Source organism: Porites lutea, chromosome 4 (genome assembly GCF_958299795.1).
Source record: "Porites lutea chromosome 4, jaPorLute2.1, whole genome shotgun sequence".
Lineage (NCBI taxonomy): Eukaryota > Metazoa > Cnidaria > Anthozoa > Scleractinia > Poritidae > Porites > Porites lutea.
This window is the reverse complement of record NC_133204.1, coordinates 11,892,857-11,913,137: the sequence shown is the minus strand read 5'-3', so window position 1 is coordinate 11,913,137 and position 20,281 is coordinate 11,892,857. Positions and strand designations below refer to the sequence as shown.

The following is a 20,281-nucleotide window of genomic DNA, read 5'->3' as shown; positions in this document are numbered from 1 at the left end:
TCGGCCTCATGGGCTATTGACTCAGAGGCCATGAGGGCGAGTGGAATAATTGTTTTAGTAAAATCCAACTTTACTGGTCAAAAATATCGAGACAAAACAACTTTAGCTGAAAATCAAAAAGCCGGCGTTTTTCGCTACTAGTGGGCTATAACATATAGCCTAGTAGCAGCTCAACCAATCAGAATGCAGCATTGATAATAGAACACTAGTTGGATTTTACTAAATAGATTTAACCAGGGCTAAAAGCGAAGCTCTCGATAATATTAAAAATTTGTTCAAACAAAATATAAAATCATGTTTTGCTAAGCGGCGAAGGCAACGCCGGTGAACGGTGAAAAACAACAGTAGGTCTAATTAGAAGAAAAAAACAACAACAACTAATTGCACGTGCAGCACACTTTTTTGTACATTTCTTTGCGGTTGTTTTGCACGACTACGGCGTGAAACTTCCGGAAACTTCTTAGACGTTACACGCTGTTTGCTTGGAGGAAATGTCGTACGTGTTCTCGTTCACTTTTTTTTCACTGCGGCTCATTTTCACCTTGCATTGGGGGCCGCTAGCATTTCTCATTTTGTCACCGCCGCTACAAAATTTTCATGTTGTCCTTCCAACAAAAAAAATGTCTCCTTTGTTTTTTTTATCTCCCGCTTTAGATCTCTGTCGTCCTTTTTCTTGTTGAGCTTCGCTGGCCTGCGGCGGACTTCCTCTTTTTCTATGTCTTTCTCTTGCTCTATATTCCAAATTTGTGAACATGACAATTAATCTAAGCTTAATACCTTAGACAACCCGGATACAGAAATAATTTCCGCTTTCTGCTTTCGTCGTTATTGAGCTTTAGTTGTCTCTGCTTTACAAGATGCGGGTGGCTATGCGATTTCCCACCGAAATAATCTCGAGTTGCAATTGGGTTGCCATACCTGTTGATTGAGTTATTTTACATTGGTATACATGTGGTGCGGACGGACGGTCAGTTGTCGGCGGTCGGTGTACGGTCACGTGATTACCAGATTTTCTGGGATGGGTAGATTTACTTACCCAGGATGGTCTCGCGCGCGAGAGAGCTCCAGTATTAATCATATCCCATTTTACCTTTCGGGATTGTCGCGTGCACATTTTTTCACACAACCTTTCTCGAAATAGCTTTAAACAGCGCCGTTATGACTGAAACACGCAGAAAAAATGGCATGAGGATCGAAGGTTTCTCAAAGACTAGTTCATCATTTTTCTACGAGATACTTTAACTTAACTGCGGGGATGACAAACAGAAGCGAAAAACAAGACAAGTGACTGTTTGTTTACTTTTTACAAAAGCTTTTGTTTTCGTTTCGAGCCAAGCAAGGAAGTTGGCTTCGTCAAGGGCTTATTCGTTTCTTGCAATTCTGGGCTAAAAGTTTTATCGGTCAACCAAGTTATTCAGGCTCATGGAATCAGCGATCAATTGCAATGGCTGACTGTATATGGGAGCAAAATGCTGAGGTATTAGTGTTCACGCTCTTGTTTACTAAGTGATGATTTTTAGTCAGTTACGATCAGATTCCATAAAACAAATGTAAGTGTCTTTTTACAGATATAATCCCGGTTTTCTTTTTATAGTAACAAAACGGTTTGTTTAAGTTTTATCGACCATTTATCAGTTGCAATTCATTTCGTTGCCCACACAAGCAGTTTTATTTTTGTCAATCCTTTGCTGTTGTAATCTAGCGTGTCCAATACTCAAATCGCACGCTTACCGTGACAATTAGCACACTACAAGAAACAAAAGATTTAGTGTGCTAAGTTTGCCTAAATAAACCAACTGTGTCCTTCTTTGTTTTAGCAATTTAATATGCGCATATCCGTAATCTGTGACACGCTAAGCGTGTCGAGCAAGCGTGTCGAGCAAGCGTGTCGTGAGCGTGCTTTCACCTTTAGGATCAAAATCCTGTGGAGGGTCACATATGGTAAAGAAACAGATGCGAGTTACTCGCGATATTCAAGGGTGGGGAGCGGTACATTCAATACAGTTTTCAATTCGAGATAAAACTTGGCACTGGGTAAGAATGATGCGCACCACCCGTAGCAGTATATTTTACCCTTATTTTTACTAGACACAAGTAACACCCTCAGTTTGATCGTGAACGTTTGAGTTTGATGTCCATCTCTTTCTCTTTGACTGTAGTATCAAGGCTCATCAAGCAGTTTACTTTACGCGTACTCGTATATCCCTTATTACATTGAAGACTGGTTTCCTAATTTTCTTAAACGTTTACCGTCTGATTAACTATCTTTAACAAAAGTTCCGTCTTGTGTAAAGTAGTAATTTAAAAACACGCAGATCTGCCAGTTTGCGGAAAATAGCTTTTGACCGAACCGAAACGAACCGCCATTCCACCTTCCTGATTGTTCCATAACCCAATGCTCTACAATTTTCATTTCAGGACAAAGTCTTCTGCAGCATGGAACGGTTAATTTTACCGTTGTAGCTCCAAGCCTGCTCCACTGCAAAACCGTGCAATATCGTCAGGTATTTTCCAGCTCCAGTAACATCCGTGTTCTCGCATCCATCAGCCATGAAAACGAATCGCTAAGTGTGCACGATTCAGCAGTCGTTTGGACTACAGATGTGACACAGAACAGCTTCCGCATTTGCGTGCTAGAGTCAGGCCTTGGTACAAATGGATCTGCTGTAGTGAACTGGATTGCGTTTCGTGGCACGCCCTCTGGCGCCCTCGACGGCGCCGCCTCCTTCAACGCGTTCACTAGCGGAACAAAATGTGACAGAGTTGACTTTGCTCAGGTATGGTTTCGATGCAGCGTTGTTTTCTTTTTTAAAGCGTTCACAAATTATTTGTAGAAACCAACAGGGCGTCTTAGAACTAGTGAAATTTTCCAGAGAATTAGCTTTCACCCTACCCGCATTAGTACAGAATTTTGGGTGTGGTTGCTAGGGGAGGTTAAATACTAACTTGTGTAATGTACTGAAATTCAATAACGAAATGTCACCGCAGTAGTTAATGCTACTCGAGGGACTATTAGCTTAACTCCCAGTTACATTCTAAACGATCAGCTAGAATGCCATTTAGGATAAGGTCTCTTTTTAGGCACCAAGGATCATGGCGTTTTTAGGGATTTAGTTAGAAAGAAAAACATGGTAACTAATAGTTACTCTTGACTTTTAATTCCAAAGTTTTTTCGTGGGAAGGGGTAAACTGTCTACCTACCCCTCTTTTAACCCATCGCTAACACTAACTTCTTACTTAGGACAAAATGATGGGCTAGGGGAGGGGTAGGCAGACCCCCCCTTAGAATCATATACTGATCCGAAGGCGTCCTCCGAGGCAGTTGGTGTATTGTCGGTGGTGGTGTACTACGTAGCCCTTGAATTCTCTTATTCATTTTTTGAACAAATCGTGCGATTTCCCTCAAATCCTTGCCCTTTTCCGCCATACAAACTCTTTTAGCCAGTTTGTTTGTCTTTCAAACCACGGTGCAGTTATTACATTATTGGATAAAGAACAGTTGACTTTCCGATCTTCTATTAACGTGTGTCCATTTCCAAATGAAAAATGCCACCTCCGCAGCAGAGGTCAAGGCTTTAACATGACTTCTGTCGATTTTTTTTATACTAGGCTTTCGTATCGAGACCTTTTTTCATATTTCTACTCTATCCTTAAGTCCGTAGTTTAATAGAGATTATTCGATAGTGACAGCTGCTTTTTAGATTATAATGTAAAAAAATGTAAATCCTACTCTATCGAAACAGTACATTCAGTGAACTCCTTTTCGTTTTGCAGAGGTTTCCTTCTGTCCCAAACGTACTAGCCACTGTACGTCACGCTAGCATCAGCAGGCCACAGGACGCCATGAACATGTGGATAGAAGAGTTACAGGAAGACCACTTTAGAGTCTGCCTGCGGGAAGTAAAAACATTTGACGGAAAGCACCAAAATATTCAAGTGGTAAGTTGGTCTGTTTCTTGGCTTTTAATTCCCTCTTACTTTCAATATCTATATTTATTTGAGTAATTTGCGTGCGACTTTTTTCGCTGGATGTACTTTCAAAAGGATTATCAATACACAGAGTCTGTGTTGTCTGTCGTTTTCGGCTGCGTTCTACGAAGGAATGAAAGTCGACCAAGATGATTTTTTGACTTGCAATACTTTCTCGATGCCTAGACGAGAAACGAATAGAACACGGATACCTGAATGGTATATTATAGGTAGTAAGACGCCCTTTTCGAGTCTACCTGAAAACTACGCTTTCGGGGTTACGCCATAGAGAGTCGAGGACACAAAATGCCATTTGAGCTCTCAGTTTAAGCTGGAAATCCTTATTCGGTTTTGTTCTCAATTGATTTGGTTTATTGAATATTAGCTTAGGCATTAAACGCATTTCTTATACAAATATAGATATACCTTGTGTTCCGGGAAACAAAATCGCCTAAAAAGCTTTTCTTATGACTTTCTAAGCCTTTTGTTAAATGAGTTCAAGTTATTTATAAACTAGGGTATCTAAAAGATAGTAATGCTGCGGCACATTCTGTTGATACTGGCATTAGTTAGGCAGTGAGACTTAAAAGAATCAAAAATGACATTGAATGTCCTATTTACATGTTGGAAAGTACTAGAATAATTACTATCAGTCTATAGAAAGAACTCGTGGGAACGTTGTTTAGAAAATGATCAAGTGGTTATCAACTCTGGCGGGTTTTCGCACAGTAAATTGTAGGAAATAATAGAAAATCAGATTGTTTATCCATATATTTAATATGCGGTGCACGATATTTTCTATGGAAACACAATACTTTTCTTGCTGTTTGTTGCACTTTATTAAGTAACGTTATTTAGCTATATATTTATAAAAAACAACAACACAAAAAACAGAAACAAAAAAAAAGCAATTAATGATTCGGTAGGACTCGAACCCGGCACCTTCGACTCGACGCGACTACACCTAACCACTTCACCACAGAGGCTGATTACGAAATCGTTAGGAAAAGTCTTTCATTTTATTCCTTTTCCATGAAACTTCCGCCGGCAAGATGATCGCCAGCCGCATTAATCGAGCTATTAACAGTGAAAAAGCAATGTAAACGCATATTCCATGGCAATGAATGAATGAAAGAACATAATTATGCTTTTCAAAACGCCGATACACGTCCTCGTCTGCAAAGTAGGACACAAAACATATGTTTTGTTATTTCGATTTCCGCTGTTATTTTGAAGCGAATGGTCAAAATCACATCCATTTTCGGCTCATACAGTTTCTTAAGAATAGCATTGCATGACATTTTCTCACTTTCACATCACCTTCTAGCAAGCTGGAATTTGTATATCCCCCGTGTTGCGGAGTCGAAGAGCAAATGCTCATCTTCTCGTCAGGTTTAACACCTGGACGAGTCAAAGGCTCTTGAATTGAAATCCAATCCCCAAGTTAACCATCGTACTCATCTGAAAGACTCCTGCGTGTCTTAAAATTTGGTTGAGACTTCTAACCGTGCTGTAGAAAATTTGCCACAAAGAAAACTCTAAGTCTGAGCAGCGAACGATGCACTCTCTCACCCACCGAACTTTTCCGTGTTTTTATTTGAGTTGTTCGTGGCGCAATGCACTCTGGTTAAATGCAATGCATTGTGGTAAAAAATGTGGTTAAATGCAATGCATTGTGGTAAAAAGTGATGAATTCGAGAATTCGTCGCCCCTTATATATTTCCTTTAAATCCTGATTATGTTGCTGCTCGCTCCCTTCGGTCGCTGCGCAGCAATAAGGGGGCCTCTGCCAGATGCAGCTTTTAATCACAACTGCAGAGCAAGTTCTAAGAATTTTTTGTTTGTTTGTCTGTCTTTGTTTTTAGGACTGGTTGGCCTTTACTCAGGGAACTGGTGAGATGACATTTCATGGAAAAATTGAGTTTGAAAACGGTGGGGCTCCACTGGAACGAGATAACTTCGCTTTTTGCAAGGTAATGACAAATTTGGTAGTAGGGCGTGGAAAAGGTTGATATTTGGCCTTTTTCTAGCAACTTATTTGCGTCGCAAAGGGTAGAGCTTTGCCATGATGAACTTGGCGATAAATCAAAGACCTTATTCGGCTTTAGAATTTTGCAAGTAATTCAATCATCATGTCCTGTGGTGCCTTAAACATGTGTAGGAAATGTAGAACGTGCCTTCTCTTTTTTTGTCTCTCTTCCTACCTAGTCCCCTCCCTGTTATAATGTATGTTAACTTTGCTTTTTGTCCCTTCTTTACAGGTTCTTAACTATACCGAGACGTTTTACGCAACTCCCGTTGTTATGATAACAGTCAGTCATCTTTATGACAACAATAACGTTTATTCTGTTAAGCCGGAGAACAATGTTCTGAACGCCTTGATGGAGGTAAGATAGCAATATCCTTGATTTGTCCGAGGCTTCATTATTACGCGGGGCCTATGCTGCTGTCACGTGATCCGAGCTCCGGTATGTCACTGAAATGCATTTACTGAGAAGGACTTGGAATACGCCTTGCATGCACTAAGCAAGCAATATCTTTCAGAGTCATTTGCAAAATTAGTCGTAAATTAAATATAAATAAATTTCTAGATTAAATAAGGCATCTGATAGCTTGATTCCTGACTGTTTTTATTATAGTTTTACCTGAATAAGCTTTTACGATTTACTAGTACAGGAAATATCGATTTCAACTTTTCGCGTATGCCTTAAGGACTTGACAGGAATGGAAAGCCAACATGATCCAGTTACTGTTCATTACACAGTCATTGGAGGTAAATATTCTAGTCAGAACTAAGATGCAGCGTAGCAGTCGCCTGTTCATAAGTAGTTTTTTTATATCGTAGCTCCTTTGAACCTACTGCAAAGGATGGCTCCAACAATACTTTCATTTAGTGCTCTAACATGTTAACGCGATAAGTGAGAGAAGAAAATAAATTCTTTCTTACTCGAAGAGCACACTAACAAGATTTAGAAATTATAGATATTTGTATATTATTGCAATTGTTTATTTGAACTTTTGAAACTGCTAACAAATCAAGTGGCACATAAAAAGATTAAATAAATAAATAAGAAAACTTACATTTGATTTGGCCAAGATTTGGCATTTTGAATTGTTGTGCGTATCACTTGTTAACAGATCTTGACCCGTGCATCAATGTTTCCTGCAAGTACTTTGCAGTATGCAAGGCGTTTGGTCCCAGGGACGCGCGGTGCATTTGCATGGATAATTGTCCATCATTCGAAGAGCCTGTGTGTTCCTCCAATGGAACTACATACGATAACGAGTGTGTGTTCCAGAGAGAAATGTGCCATCTCCGGGCAAACTTCACTGCCTATCATCCAGGAGATTGTACAGGTAATTTTGCTTGTGCTTCATTATATTTGAAATGGAGGATTTCAGTTACCGGCATGTTTCTTAAATTAATTTTTAACTTATGTTTTTCAAACAAGAGAGATCTTCATTATAAAAGAGCTCAATACGGTATAAATAATCTCACACTTGAGTGAACCTCTTCACGACTTCCATTCGTGAGTGACGTTTCATTTTAAGTTACATGCAGTTTATCTTGGGGTGGTGAATTCTATTCAAGTATAAATCTTATTGACAAAAGCAGAAACAAACAAACAATCAAAGCAAAAACTTCAGCAGGGTAGTGACTTAATTCCTTTGACTTTCTTCCATAAAATGCGGTTTGAATTAGTATTTGTTTGTGGTTTACCCCCTTTATTGTTCTGTTCTCAAACATGCTGACCATTTTTTAACCAAACAATGTGACAAGTGTGTTGTTTTTGTTTGCAGGATTCCCTTCCCAAAAAGGCCGTCATCGCCTCAGTCACAACCCAGTCTGGGCTGAAGCAATTTGCGAACAAGTTCCACTGGAACCTTACGTCTTTTATCCTGACAAACCGGTTCACATACAGGTTTCTGTCAATCACGCGAACTTCTCAGACCCAGCCTATGTCCACGAGGCAGTGGTTGCTTGGGTTGAAGACATCATGGAGAACAATTTTACAGTTTGCGTCACACAGGCTGGTAGAAACGAGAAGAGAAATGGAGAAACGTTTTCCACAGTGGACTGGCTGGCATACCAAGGAGCCCCTGACGGGGGAGTGTCGGGTGAAATGGACATGCCAACCTGGTGGACTGGGACAAGCTGTCGTATAGTGTCTCTACCCTCGGTGAGTTCAATTTGTAGTATTCGCAAGTTCATTTGCAGTGTCTTTCAACTAAATCAGTAATAGTACATGAGAGATAGGACTCTTACGGACCTGAAAAGATACTAAAATTCCACATGAAAGTGATGCCTATAGGGTATAAAGGAAGGAAATGATAAAGAAAAGGAGATTTTCATTTATTTTTTATTTGCGTCCTTTAGGAGACCTTTTAATATATTGTATGTACTTAAATTACTTTTTTCCTACCATAAACTTTAAATTGTTGGGTTTATATAGCTGTCTTAACATCGCATTTTTTAAGCAATTCGTACATGATATCATCGTTTCTTTTTTCTTCAAGAATATAACAAGAATTCCGTTTTTTCGGTTTTAATTCTATTAAGAATATATTTGAAACTTTTTTCTAAAAATGTTCCTTTTGCTTCTGATTGTCGTCATCACAGAGAAAGTTTACTTCAGTGCCCACAATCCTAGTGTCAGCGGAGCATGAAAGGCGCGGTGTAATGCATGATGCCTCCTCTGCGTGGGTTGAAGATGTCACGACAACCTCCTTCAAGATCTACGTCAGAGAGTTACAAAACTTTGAGGGCTCTCATGAGAGCATTCATATTGTAAGCTGCTCCGTTTATTTGTTATGTGAACTTTTAACCGCGGAAGTATAGTACACTTTACGCTCATTTGACGGTATGGTGGTCCAATTAACCCTCACACGACAATTTTCGGCTTAAAATTCACCAGTTCAGGCAAAATAGGACATTAGTGAAATTACGAAGAATGTTGTTCTAAATAAAAATGTCTTCAGGGTTTGAAAACTTTTTTTTTCTTGCAGATTTGCCTTGATAGTTTTATATTGAAAGTTACTGTACGACTTTACCTCTTTTGCTTTGGCCTTAAAAAATTACAATTCGTTTGGTGTGGCGCAGGTGTGATGCGATTGCCGAAAAAATAAAAGAAAGAAAAGAAAACTATTAAAGGGCTTTTTTTAAAACTTACGTAGTATCAACTTCCGTCTTACACAATTTTGATGGATTTTTTTATCAAGTATTTTATATTCCCCCAACATGAAAATGGTAATCTATTAACCAGACAATTAATTTCTTCTTTGGCAGGACTGGATAGCTTTTGAAGAACTTCATCGACCTCTTTTCAGAGAGCATGTTGCTATTTACTTTTCCAATGTGAACAAGCCATCTAAGGATATGAACTATGCTTTTTGTGAGGTATGTTCTCTCTTATCTCCGCTGGAATGACCTGTTCTCTAACCGAATTCCCCTCAATTCAATTATTCGCTCACTTACTTGCACCTACTATATAATTGCTCGAATGCGTTCTGCTTGCGGTTTTCAGTCTTCCTATGTTATCTTGGATATATACACGAAGGTGATTCCCCTTTTCAACTCCAAGACCCGCTTTGTACTGAAATAACAAAATTGTCATTCACCTGCAGCTAGGATGTCTTAAATTTCCTGTTGGCTTTGAAATGTTACTTTTAATATTATATTTCACACTAGCCTTGATTAATGCTTTCTCACTTTTTAAGGATGTTGTCTTCAAAAAGCATTACAATGATTCTCCTGAAGTCCTGGTATGTGCAAACCATACAACAAGTGGGGAAACCTCAATCCATTGTACAACTCCATATCAGCTTGGGCTGAGGTTAGAAGTTATTCTAAAATGAAAGAGCGACTTTTCAATCAATAAGCATCATAAATTTTCATTTTGTTTTTTTTTCTAAACTAGGTCTTTACATAGGTGTGTTGCGGTTTAGGAAGTGAGTCATGTGAGTTTATGAATAAGTTGCCTCCCTTGCTCTCTGCTATGGGCCGTTGTAGTATGATAGCAACAGGTGTCAATTAAACGCGGAAGCGTAGACAGGGTCCATTGTTTTTCTTACCTGTTTTCTTTTGTTTTCTCCTAAACAAAACAGCAAACAGAAAACGAAACAAAAACTAAAACAAACCAGCAAACGGAAAGACAGTGGAACCCGACCCCGATGGCGAATTAGCGTTTTACTGACAATTTATACTATGGGGCTTAGGAAATTTCAATACGAGCGTTTTTGACTCCGGCCGACAGTGACGCGACAGCTTTTAGCAGCCAGTTCTCTCTGATTACTGCGTCTTTGTTTCCGTCAGTACATAAACAAGACCGGTTTTAGAGCCTGCGTGAAAGAGCTGTTTGTGCAACAACATGATCCTCTGTCAGTATCATATGCAGTCTTACCAGGTGAGAAAGCTTTGAAGTTGTTATGATGCCACTCGGCGTACTGATACTATCTTCAATGAAGTGCATCCTGACTGCGTTGTTGTTGTTGTTGTTTTTTTGGCGGGGGGGGGGGGGGGGGGGGGCGGATATAGCCACTGCAAGCTCAAAAACTTCCTTCTAAAATAGTTTGTAGAGAAAGCCCCGTTTGTTTTTGTGGTTTCCACAACGAGACAGTTAAGCATTTTTTTTCTTAAATGTTCACTTTATTCTGCCTTTAGAACTAATCTGCTCTCCTCTGCTGCTCGTATATTTGCTGACAGGTGGTATTCTATGTCCAAAGCACAAATTTTATCAGGTTTTCTGTTTGGATAACCGTTCCTGTCTCCGGAGCAAAATTATGACTTACTTTTTCATGTCCAGTCTTTTATATCGGTGAGATTTTATAAGAGTTCTTAAATATGTATTTTCCACCTCCTAGCATTCGTTTAATGTCCTCTTTGTTTTGCTGCCGCTTTGGCTAATATCTATTTAATGATTTTTTTTCTAATGTTATTTCGAAGTGAACCCTCTTGATGAGTTTTTTTTTTTACTCGTAGGGCAAACGTCGTCGATAAACTTGTTTAAATAAAAAAAACTTCCTTGATTTTGTGAGAGCAGTCAGTAAATTTGGTGAAGATTATTTCTAAACTTGTTGCCATTCATTTTTGTGTTTTCTAAAGATGTCTGTCCACCCGGATGGAGCTTCTACAATGGTTCCTGTTACTTTACTAGTGAAAAATGTGAGACATGGACCAACGCAAGTTTAATCTGCCGATCCATGGGAGCTAATCTACCTGCCATTGAAAGCCAGGAAGAAAACGTCTATATTCAGCACAGGCACAATGGTGATAAGGCGTGGATTGGTTTGAATGATATTGTCACTGAAGGAGTATTCGCTTGGGTGGATGGCTGTCCTTTTAAATTGCGCTACTGGGCGAAGAATCAACCAAACAATTTCAGAGAAGAAGACTGTGTACACACCCTTGGACCAGGCCATGGATACATGTGGAATGACGTGGATTGTTCAACTTGCCATCAATACACTTGCAAAAAAGGTAAGTGAAGTTCTTCTTGGAGAAGCTATTAGCAATTGGCCACCAAAAAGATTAAGATATTATCAGCCAATTACACTGATGGGACCCGACAAATTTAAACAAGAAGGTATGTACTGATGGACAAAAGAAGATGAAAACTGATTCGACAATTAATCGCCGCATGTAAGGGAATCCAAGAGTCTTGGATTCTAGATTCCATGCCATGGATTCCATATTCTAATCGTTAGTGGGATTCCGGATTCCTAGAGCTGTATTCTGGATTCCAAAGTCCAGGATTCCACATTCTACAAGCAAAAATTTTCCGAATTCCTGTATCAGGATTCCCTTACATGGAGGATGTAAGGGAAATTGAGGATGCACTCTCATTGTGCAACAGAAATCCTGCACGTATGATCTTAAAATATCCATAAAAATCTCAATCTGGTGGATGGTATCCGTCCTTCGTTCCTTGGAACCTTAACAAAAAGTGGATTCTTTAAAACACACGACCTGAATTGGTGTAGATTCTGGCATCGCGTACAGATGGCGCACAAGGCATCTACCGATTTGTGTTTAGTCATTTAGTGCATTACTCTTTTCGTATTACGACCTGGCCCCAGTTGTTCAAAAGATGGATAAACACTTTCTACTAGATAAATCACTGTCCAGTGATTGTGATTTATTTGATACATAGCGCTTTTCAACGTTTGAACAACCAGGACCTTCTTATTTGTCTAGGCCACTACACCTCTTTTATCAGAATCTGACTATTTTCGGGCTGGTTTTATTTTATTATCGAGCCCTATCTCTTTTTTTTTTCTTTATATCTAGATTATGACGAATGCACCAGTAGCCCATGTTTGAATGGTGGTACCTGCGTAAACGGAAACAGAAACTTCAGCTGCATCTGCCCTCGAACACATAAGGGGAGGACTTGTGAAGGTGAATTATTTATTTTAAGTTACCTTCAGTATTAGGTATAGGCAAAAGTAAAGATGGAGGGAAGTAAGATTGAAACAAGAAAGAAAATAAGGAAAGTACTGTAACAACATTCCCCTCGGCACTGTCTACGGACATTATTAAACGCTTATTGAGGCGGGGTAATACAGTAAAATCTCTTTAAGAAGGCCATACACTGTTGAGACTGGCACATAAAATTAAGATGGTGATAGGAATAAGCTCTAGGTGTCCGTATTACATTTTTATTTATTTCAAAATTACATCAAGTAGTGGAAGGTCTCCGTGTTATAGAGACATCCATGTAGAGGGTGTTGACTGCATTCAACGAATTACAACTAGGTCGTTAAACCCTCACAGTGTTGTGCAGTCATATAATGCCATGCAATTTGAGCTTGGAAATGTAATGCTAAATTTCTTCAACATTGAGGGGGCAACTCGAAGTTGACATTAAGCTTAATGATTACGTGCTTTTGTTTTCACTTTAACTACAGTCAGTGTCTGTAGCTCGCTCATGTAGGTATCACAACATCCGCACCTACCATTTTTTTTTAAAAAATGTTTTAAAGAGAAGGGTGTTTCTCACAATTTATTTTCTTCACTCCACTGCAGAGTTTGATGAATGTTCTAGTAGCCCCTGTTTGAATGGTGGCTCGTGTACCGATGGAATCAATGATTACACATGTACGTGTCCTTCGCCGTATTTTGGAAAGCAGTGTCAAGGTAACAATAGTGTCCCTAATCAGGGGCGGATCTAGGGGGAGGGTGCAGGGGGTGCGCACCCCCCTCCCTGAGATGACCTGCGGTTTTCTACTACAACTGATATTCTGCAAAAAAAGAAAAAAAACTATGTGGTTTATTGGTGTTGAAGTAGAGCAAGAGACGAGTGCAACCCCTCCTAAAAAAAATCCTGGATCCGCCCCTGCTAATTTTGGAGTAAAACCATGATGATTCTGTTTGTTTTCTTTATTTCAGAGTCCGCCCTTAACTTAAATTCACCTTAATTATGTTGTAACGAACCAGGACCAAGACAATCCCTCCGTTTTACCAATAAACACCAGCTAAATCTGCAAAACTGTTTGTACGTCTCTAACTCTTCCTCGAATGCCTCTCAGTCCGTTTTCCGATTAGTTGCCCCTGAGGATTTTACAGCAAAGAGCGCCCCTATTTGCTGTTCAAGGAATGTCTTAGAAAACCTGTAGTATAGACAGACGTAGGTGGTCATCTACACAGTTTAATCATTTACCCACACCGCGGTAATGATAAAAAACTTCATCACTGAACAGAAATAATTGAGAACCAATGCCAGCAGTTCAACCCTGGCTTTACAGTATGTAATATAAACAGTTTCACCATCTTTGTTTTTGAAAGGAAATTAATGAGTGTGACAGTATTTGTGACAGTCTAAATATATCGTTTACCATGGGATCTTTCTGTACAGAAACGGATGAGTGTCAGTCCAATCCATGTCAGAATGGAGGAACTTGTGTGGATGGCGTTTACAGTTTCACCTGCGTGTGCCCTACTTTTCACGCCGGCCAACGATGTGAAGGTATTGAAGCGTAGAATTTAGGGGATTGTTACAAACTTATGTTTGATTATCCGGTCGCTTTTCTTTTTTTTATTTTCTGGGTTGTATGTTACATGAAGGTTCTACAGGTAGCCACTTTTTTTTAACGCTTTTGGGTAGGAAGTGATTGCTTCATCAAAGACTTCTTTGCTGGATGAAATGCTAGAGGGCCGTTTGTTGATGTTTTTGGAATGTTCTTTAGTAAAGCTGGGGTATAGTTGCTTTGCCGGTGGACAAAATAAGGCTTGCAGTTTGTACTTGAGAGGTCGATGGTCATGTCAAGGAAGGTTACGGTCTTTTTGTTTTCGTCAATAGCGATTTTCAGACCATTAGATCTCTACACAATGCTGACCTCTTGATTTGTTTTGTTAATTTGCCTTGGAGTGGCTTTGCACACAGCAATCGACCGTCATCACGACAACAACGACTAACCATTTTTATTTTGCCAACTTACAAAACAATTACAAAGAACAGCATAAATTAAAATCGATCAGGCAAAAAAACTGCTCAGAATAGCAAACAACTAAACGAGCCGGGTAGGTACAATGATCAAATAACATTTTATAGGGTTGCAACACACGAAAAAGATAAAGAGGAAAACTATCATAAATTTAGGAGAAAAAATATTAAAGAAAAATAAATTTATTAAATTTAATTAAGATAAAATTGAGCAACATAAAATAAAAAGCAAGACAAACAACAACAAAAACAAAATGTTACCAGAGAATTATAAAGTTTACATTAATAAGGGTAGGTCATACCATGCTAGCGAGCACCAACATTTAATTATTCACACTGCCTTTTTCTGTAAAACTACAACAGGGTTTAGGGTCGTAGCATAAGTATTACCCCAGACAATTAAGCCATAAGTAAGGAAAAGATACGCTAAGGAGTAATATAATTGGATGAGAATATCATTAGTAGCAAAATGTCTAACTTTAGATAGCTAGGATGCCAATACCTCTTGAAATTTTCCTACCCACCTCATGCGTATGTTTTGCTGTTTAAATTACAATCAATAATAAGACCCAGGTATTTGACATATGACTATTGCTCCACAGCTCTGCCTGCCTGAAATTTTTAGACTGATAAATTGAGGTTTCCTCTGAGGAGGGCAAAAGACTACAAAATTTGTTTTATCAAAATATTATGTAGATAGTCCCACTTGATCTTTAAATCTGGGTGTAGTTAGTGACAGCGTATTTAATCCTATAAACTCGCAAGTTTCTGCCCCATTATATGCTGGAACCCATAGTCACACCAAACGTGCTGTCAGATTTCTTCTTTGTCCACGATGAGTCTTAATGATATAGTAGCGATCCTTTTTTAACTGGATGATTATTGGCCGGTCTTGATATATATAACTAGATTTCCCTAAACGTGGCAGGCGAAGATTTGCAGCTGTTTGACCAAAGATCAAATTACAGGCGTTTTGGGCCTGCCAAGTCCAATTATCACACCAACGAAAGAAAAGAACAGGAAAAATACAATGAAGGAGGAGAACAGAAGAAGGAAAAGAGAAAAAAGGAATGCTTGCACTCTTGGTATTAATATTGGCTGCTTTTGGGAACGAAAAAGCTGATGCATGGTTGAAATCTATTCTGGCGTGGCCACCTTTTCATAAATTCAGCTAAATGATTCTCCAAAATTAAAACGAGCGCTGGCTGGTCCGAGGCAAATGGCCTGAAACGCTTATTGCTGGTCCAAAATGACACACGTCAAAAGACTGGTAGAGGTCTTTCGAAACATGTAGCTGGATTTTTGAAAGCTTAGTTAGTAACTAATTGCAGCCACTTGGCTGAAAGAAGGCGAAATCGCAACGTTTCTTGCGTCCGATAAACCCGAATCCACGCCACTTAAGGCAAGGACAGGGTAAAATTGAGAGAGCGGCAGGAAGAAAGGAGGAACAGAGAAAAAAGCAGTGGTTTCACTCGTAGTCATGATACATTTGGAAGGTTACCAATATTAAAACTCATTTGAGTTTTAATGTTGGTAAAAAAAAAACATTAGTATTGAGTTGTCTATGTTAGCGCAGATGCCTTTTTACTCAAATCCAGACTAATATATATTGTTTAAAACAGTTCAAAAGGGCTCAAAGTTTCAGTTCCACGTAACTCTATTTCTGCCTGTTGTTTTGTTTTCTAACAAGTTTCGTGTAAGAGTCATTACGCCGCAGGAAGAACCGTTAGTGGGACGTACTACTTGAGTGTCTCAGGGACAACTTTCCAGGTAAGGGATTTTTTGGCTTTCTATCACTATAGGTTTCAAATACGTTATTTCATGTTCTGGCTTACCAAAAAATTATCTGCTTAATAGCCGCAGCTTAGTCCCAGTTCTTCCCTGCTGACAAAAGATAAAACGTTACCGGACAAAGCTCGTAAGAAGAGCTATACCAACGAACTCGATCACGAGGAAGGTCGATAGGATTGTTAGACCGCTTTTTTAAGCCATGCTTGGACGAATTTAGTTCTTTGGATATTTGAAGGTATCTCTTGAGGTAACATATTAGCTCAATCAACCTGTCGTAGTTGATTTTGGTATTTTGCTTTGGGCATTGTATAAGATATGGTATTATTTTGTGGGCACAAAAATTTGACGAACGTGCAGACGAAGCCAACTTCGTTCCAGTTGAAATATGGGTTCTACTTTTAAAATATGCGATTCGGATCGAATCAGAATTCGTTCTCCCTTATCCCTATATATGTCTCCTATCCTTTGGAAAAACATTAAACTTATTTTCCATGGTCTACACTTTGAAATTGTTGAGACGCCTTTGTTAAACTCTATCAAACAGAACTGCAAAGAGAAATCGCTATAAAGAAAAAGTAAAATTAATACTTAAGACTTAGTGCGTTTTATAACACGTGCAGCCTTTGGAAAAGAACTTAACCACTCCGATATAATTTAAATACAGCTTTTTTGTAGTTTTACATTTTGTCGCATTCTGATAAATACAAGCAAGCACATTTAGATACTGATCCAACTTCCATGCCACCACTCGCAGAATATACAATGCCAAAAGTCCAAGTTTGGAAAACCATTGCCTTACGAGCAGGCTTACCTGTAAGGAAGCGAGCGGCGTTAATCAAGCCGTGAGAACTTCGAGAGCTTGTTCGTAGGATATTTGTTATGTACAGTATTTTAATCTTTCTTGGAAATGTTTTATTAACAAAAAGGTCGCTTTTGGGACGAAAAAGAATATGTACATACGAAAAGAGTTCATCTTCCACGAAAACACCAATATGGCTGCCTATTATTTAATCTTCGTCGCAGAAATATGGCTGACGAAACGTGACATAAAGTGAAAAAGCTCTTTACGTCTGCAACAAATCCTTTGCGTGCAAACAACTAATTTATCTTGCAGTTGTACTATAACTGTAAATGTACTAAATTAGTAACCCCAGCACAATTAAATTATAACCATAATAAAAATAGTAGATACAAAACTATCTAGCCGGACGACCTCAAATGGAGTTTTGGTGGAACATCTATTAAAGTAAGCATTTTTCACGATGAAAATGTTTAGCTGGTAGACCAAAACTTTCATTGATGAGTTTATTTTTTCGGATCGCTGAAACTAGCGTGCTAACTTAAAAAAAAAAAAAAAAAATGAAAAACGTTATGGGCCGCTTCAAGAGCCATAATAGGCTCTTGGCCGCTTTGGTACTTGCTTGTCGAAATGCAACATGGAATCAAAAGAAAAAAATACAAAGACCATTTTTGTTTCTATTCCATGAGTTCCATGTGATGCAGTTGTAGTACCAGAACTCTTTTATCGTGTGGTGAGGAAGTAGGGATTTTGTCACATTATTTTCTTTTCCATGAATTCAAGGTCTACTGTGACATGGCTAGGGGTGGCTGGACACTCATTGCCCGCTTCTCTAATGCTGACAGTCGTAACTGGATGCAGTACAGCGGTAGCTAGTGGTATGACCGAACAACTTCTTATGGCAGTGTTACCAGTACATCTAACAACTATGATATGATATCACCTGCATTTTGGCTCGTTCAAGGCAATTATATCAAAGTTTCTCGAAGTGATGACAGTGCTAATACAGGACTACTCGTAACTAGTACCTGTACCGGTGGGAGAACTTTTAGAAGCTTTATTACCAGCTTCGGTAACTTCAGATATAGCACCACCTGGAACAGCAACGCATGTCGTCGAACTTGTTCTTTAAATTCCCATAGTGGCTCCTACAGATCCTCTCAAGGCTTCAGTCAGCTGCACTGCAGCAACAACAACATTGGAGGCTATAATTACCTGTCCTTTTGGTGTGACTGGAGTGGTGGTGATGGAGCCGTGATGATGATTGGTGGAGGAGGCGATAGCTGCAGCAGGGCGGACCATGGTATTGGTATCACAGAGGCTGATGAGGCAAGCTTCCGCACATCGTTTCAACAGAGCGACTTTGGTGACGAGAGCGGCTACGGAACCTCAAGTTATTCGCTCAATCTTTGGTATAAATAGTATAAAATTGGCAGAGGGCTTCAATCAACATTCGTTAATTTTTCAAATTTTACAATTTTTGCAAAATTTATTAAATCATCAGGCCGCTTTGGAAATGTTTCGTTACTTACATCATAAAGGGAATAAGCGCTGACCATCACGAAAAATGTAAAAGTTTAAGTTGTAAATTTTGTATCTGCGTTCAATCCTGGACTTAAGTACGTGTGATTTTTCTTCTCCTCCCAAACCATGTCCTATCTGTTTATAAAGAAGGACAACATCAAAGTGAGAGCGCCATAATTGAGATGTTTTCTGCATGACCTTTCCTCTAAACAGCAAGTTTGATACCTATGCTAACCAACAGTTGCAGTTGTAAGATGGGTACCTTTTTTTCGAAATCAGGCAGACAGAAGCAACCATCGTTTTCCTCCTCCGTGCTTTTATTTAGTTATTTTAAGAATGTTAAAAATTGAGAATATGGTTGTTTACCATTTACCACAAATTCCCGGAAATTCCTTTTGGGATGTAAATGGTAAACGTTTTTGTGGTTTGTCCCACTGGAAAATTCCCGTGACAAACAGAAATTCTGGAAAGTTAGTCCCATTTTCCCGGTTGGGAGAATTCGGAAGGGAAATTCGTTTACCATCTACAAGTTTCTTGAGTTTCGTGCAAGTTTCATGTTGTAACTAGAATCCAGTCTAGCGCGGCGCGACAATCCGACAATTCTAGGCAAATCAGGGGCAGATCCAGAGGGAGGGTGCAGGGGGTGCGCACCCCCCCCCCCCCCCCCCCTCCTGAGATGACCTGCGATTTTCTAGTTCAACTGGTATACTGCAAAAAAAAAGACTATGTGCTTTATTGGTATTGAAGTAGAGCAAGAGACGAGTGCACCCCCTCGTAAAAAAAATTCTGGATCCGCCCCTGCAAATGGTAAACGACACGTACTGGTCTTACCGAACGAAAATTCCCAACCAAAATTTCCAGAATTTTTTTATAAATGGTAAACAACCTAAGTATGTGACTGGATTTTCCTCAGTTAAAACTGTTTGTCATAAGAGGCAAACTTAAGGCAGGTTGTTACCTTTTCAAAGTTGTGGATCTGTGAGAAGGCTCTTGGCTTTATTTTGGCTTTTTCTATATTGACTTGTTTGACTGCGTTAAATATCTTTCTGGTTCAGTATTTTTTAATTCATTATCCAAAGATCGTGTTATTTTGGGGGGGACTCGCATTTCTCTACACATTAGTGTAGAAATGAATATATGAATTTCATATATTGAAACTGTGGAATGAAGAAATAAGTGTGAAGAAGATCATCGTATGAAGTTACGAATATATGAAAATCATATATGTGAACTGCAGAGTTAAGAATTACATGAAAGTAGATCATCGCAGTTATGGACGCAACTTATGTAGTTATGAAAAGAAAGCGTGAAAAAAAAAAAAAGAAAGAAAAAAATAGAAAAAAAATGTTAGTGCATGCTGCGGGTGTAAACAGCGCTGTTATTATAATCTAACCTTAGCTTAGTCGACATTCCTTTTGCCCCCGGTCTCATGCCTGGCATTCTTACAATCAAGGTCCTCAGTATAAGGAGTAGACCGATTCGGCTCCGCTTGGCTGCGAGGCTTGGGGGAATAAAACTAAAGAAATCATCTTTACGCTCAGCTGTGAATAATACATTTCTTCTGTTTTATTCCCCTAGCCGCGGAGTTAAATATGAATTTTGATATATCGAAAATGGTATATTTTAACGTATGTTTTTGTAACGTTGAAGTTTATTTTCATCCTTAGAATGCTTTTTAGAGGTTTAACAGAATATCTCTTTCGTTTGAAAACGTTTTGAAGCAAATAATTAAAGAGTTATTTAGATGTTGTGTGTG

General features: G+C 39.0%; 1 pseudogene; it reads left to right on the top strand.

Moving 5' to 3' along the window:
- Nucleotides 1-2,408: 2,408 nt before the first annotated feature.
- Nucleotides 2,409-18,423, top strand: LOC140935925 (uncharacterized; annotated as a pseudogene).
- The last annotated feature ends 1,858 nt before the right edge of the window (nucleotides 18,424-20,281 follow it).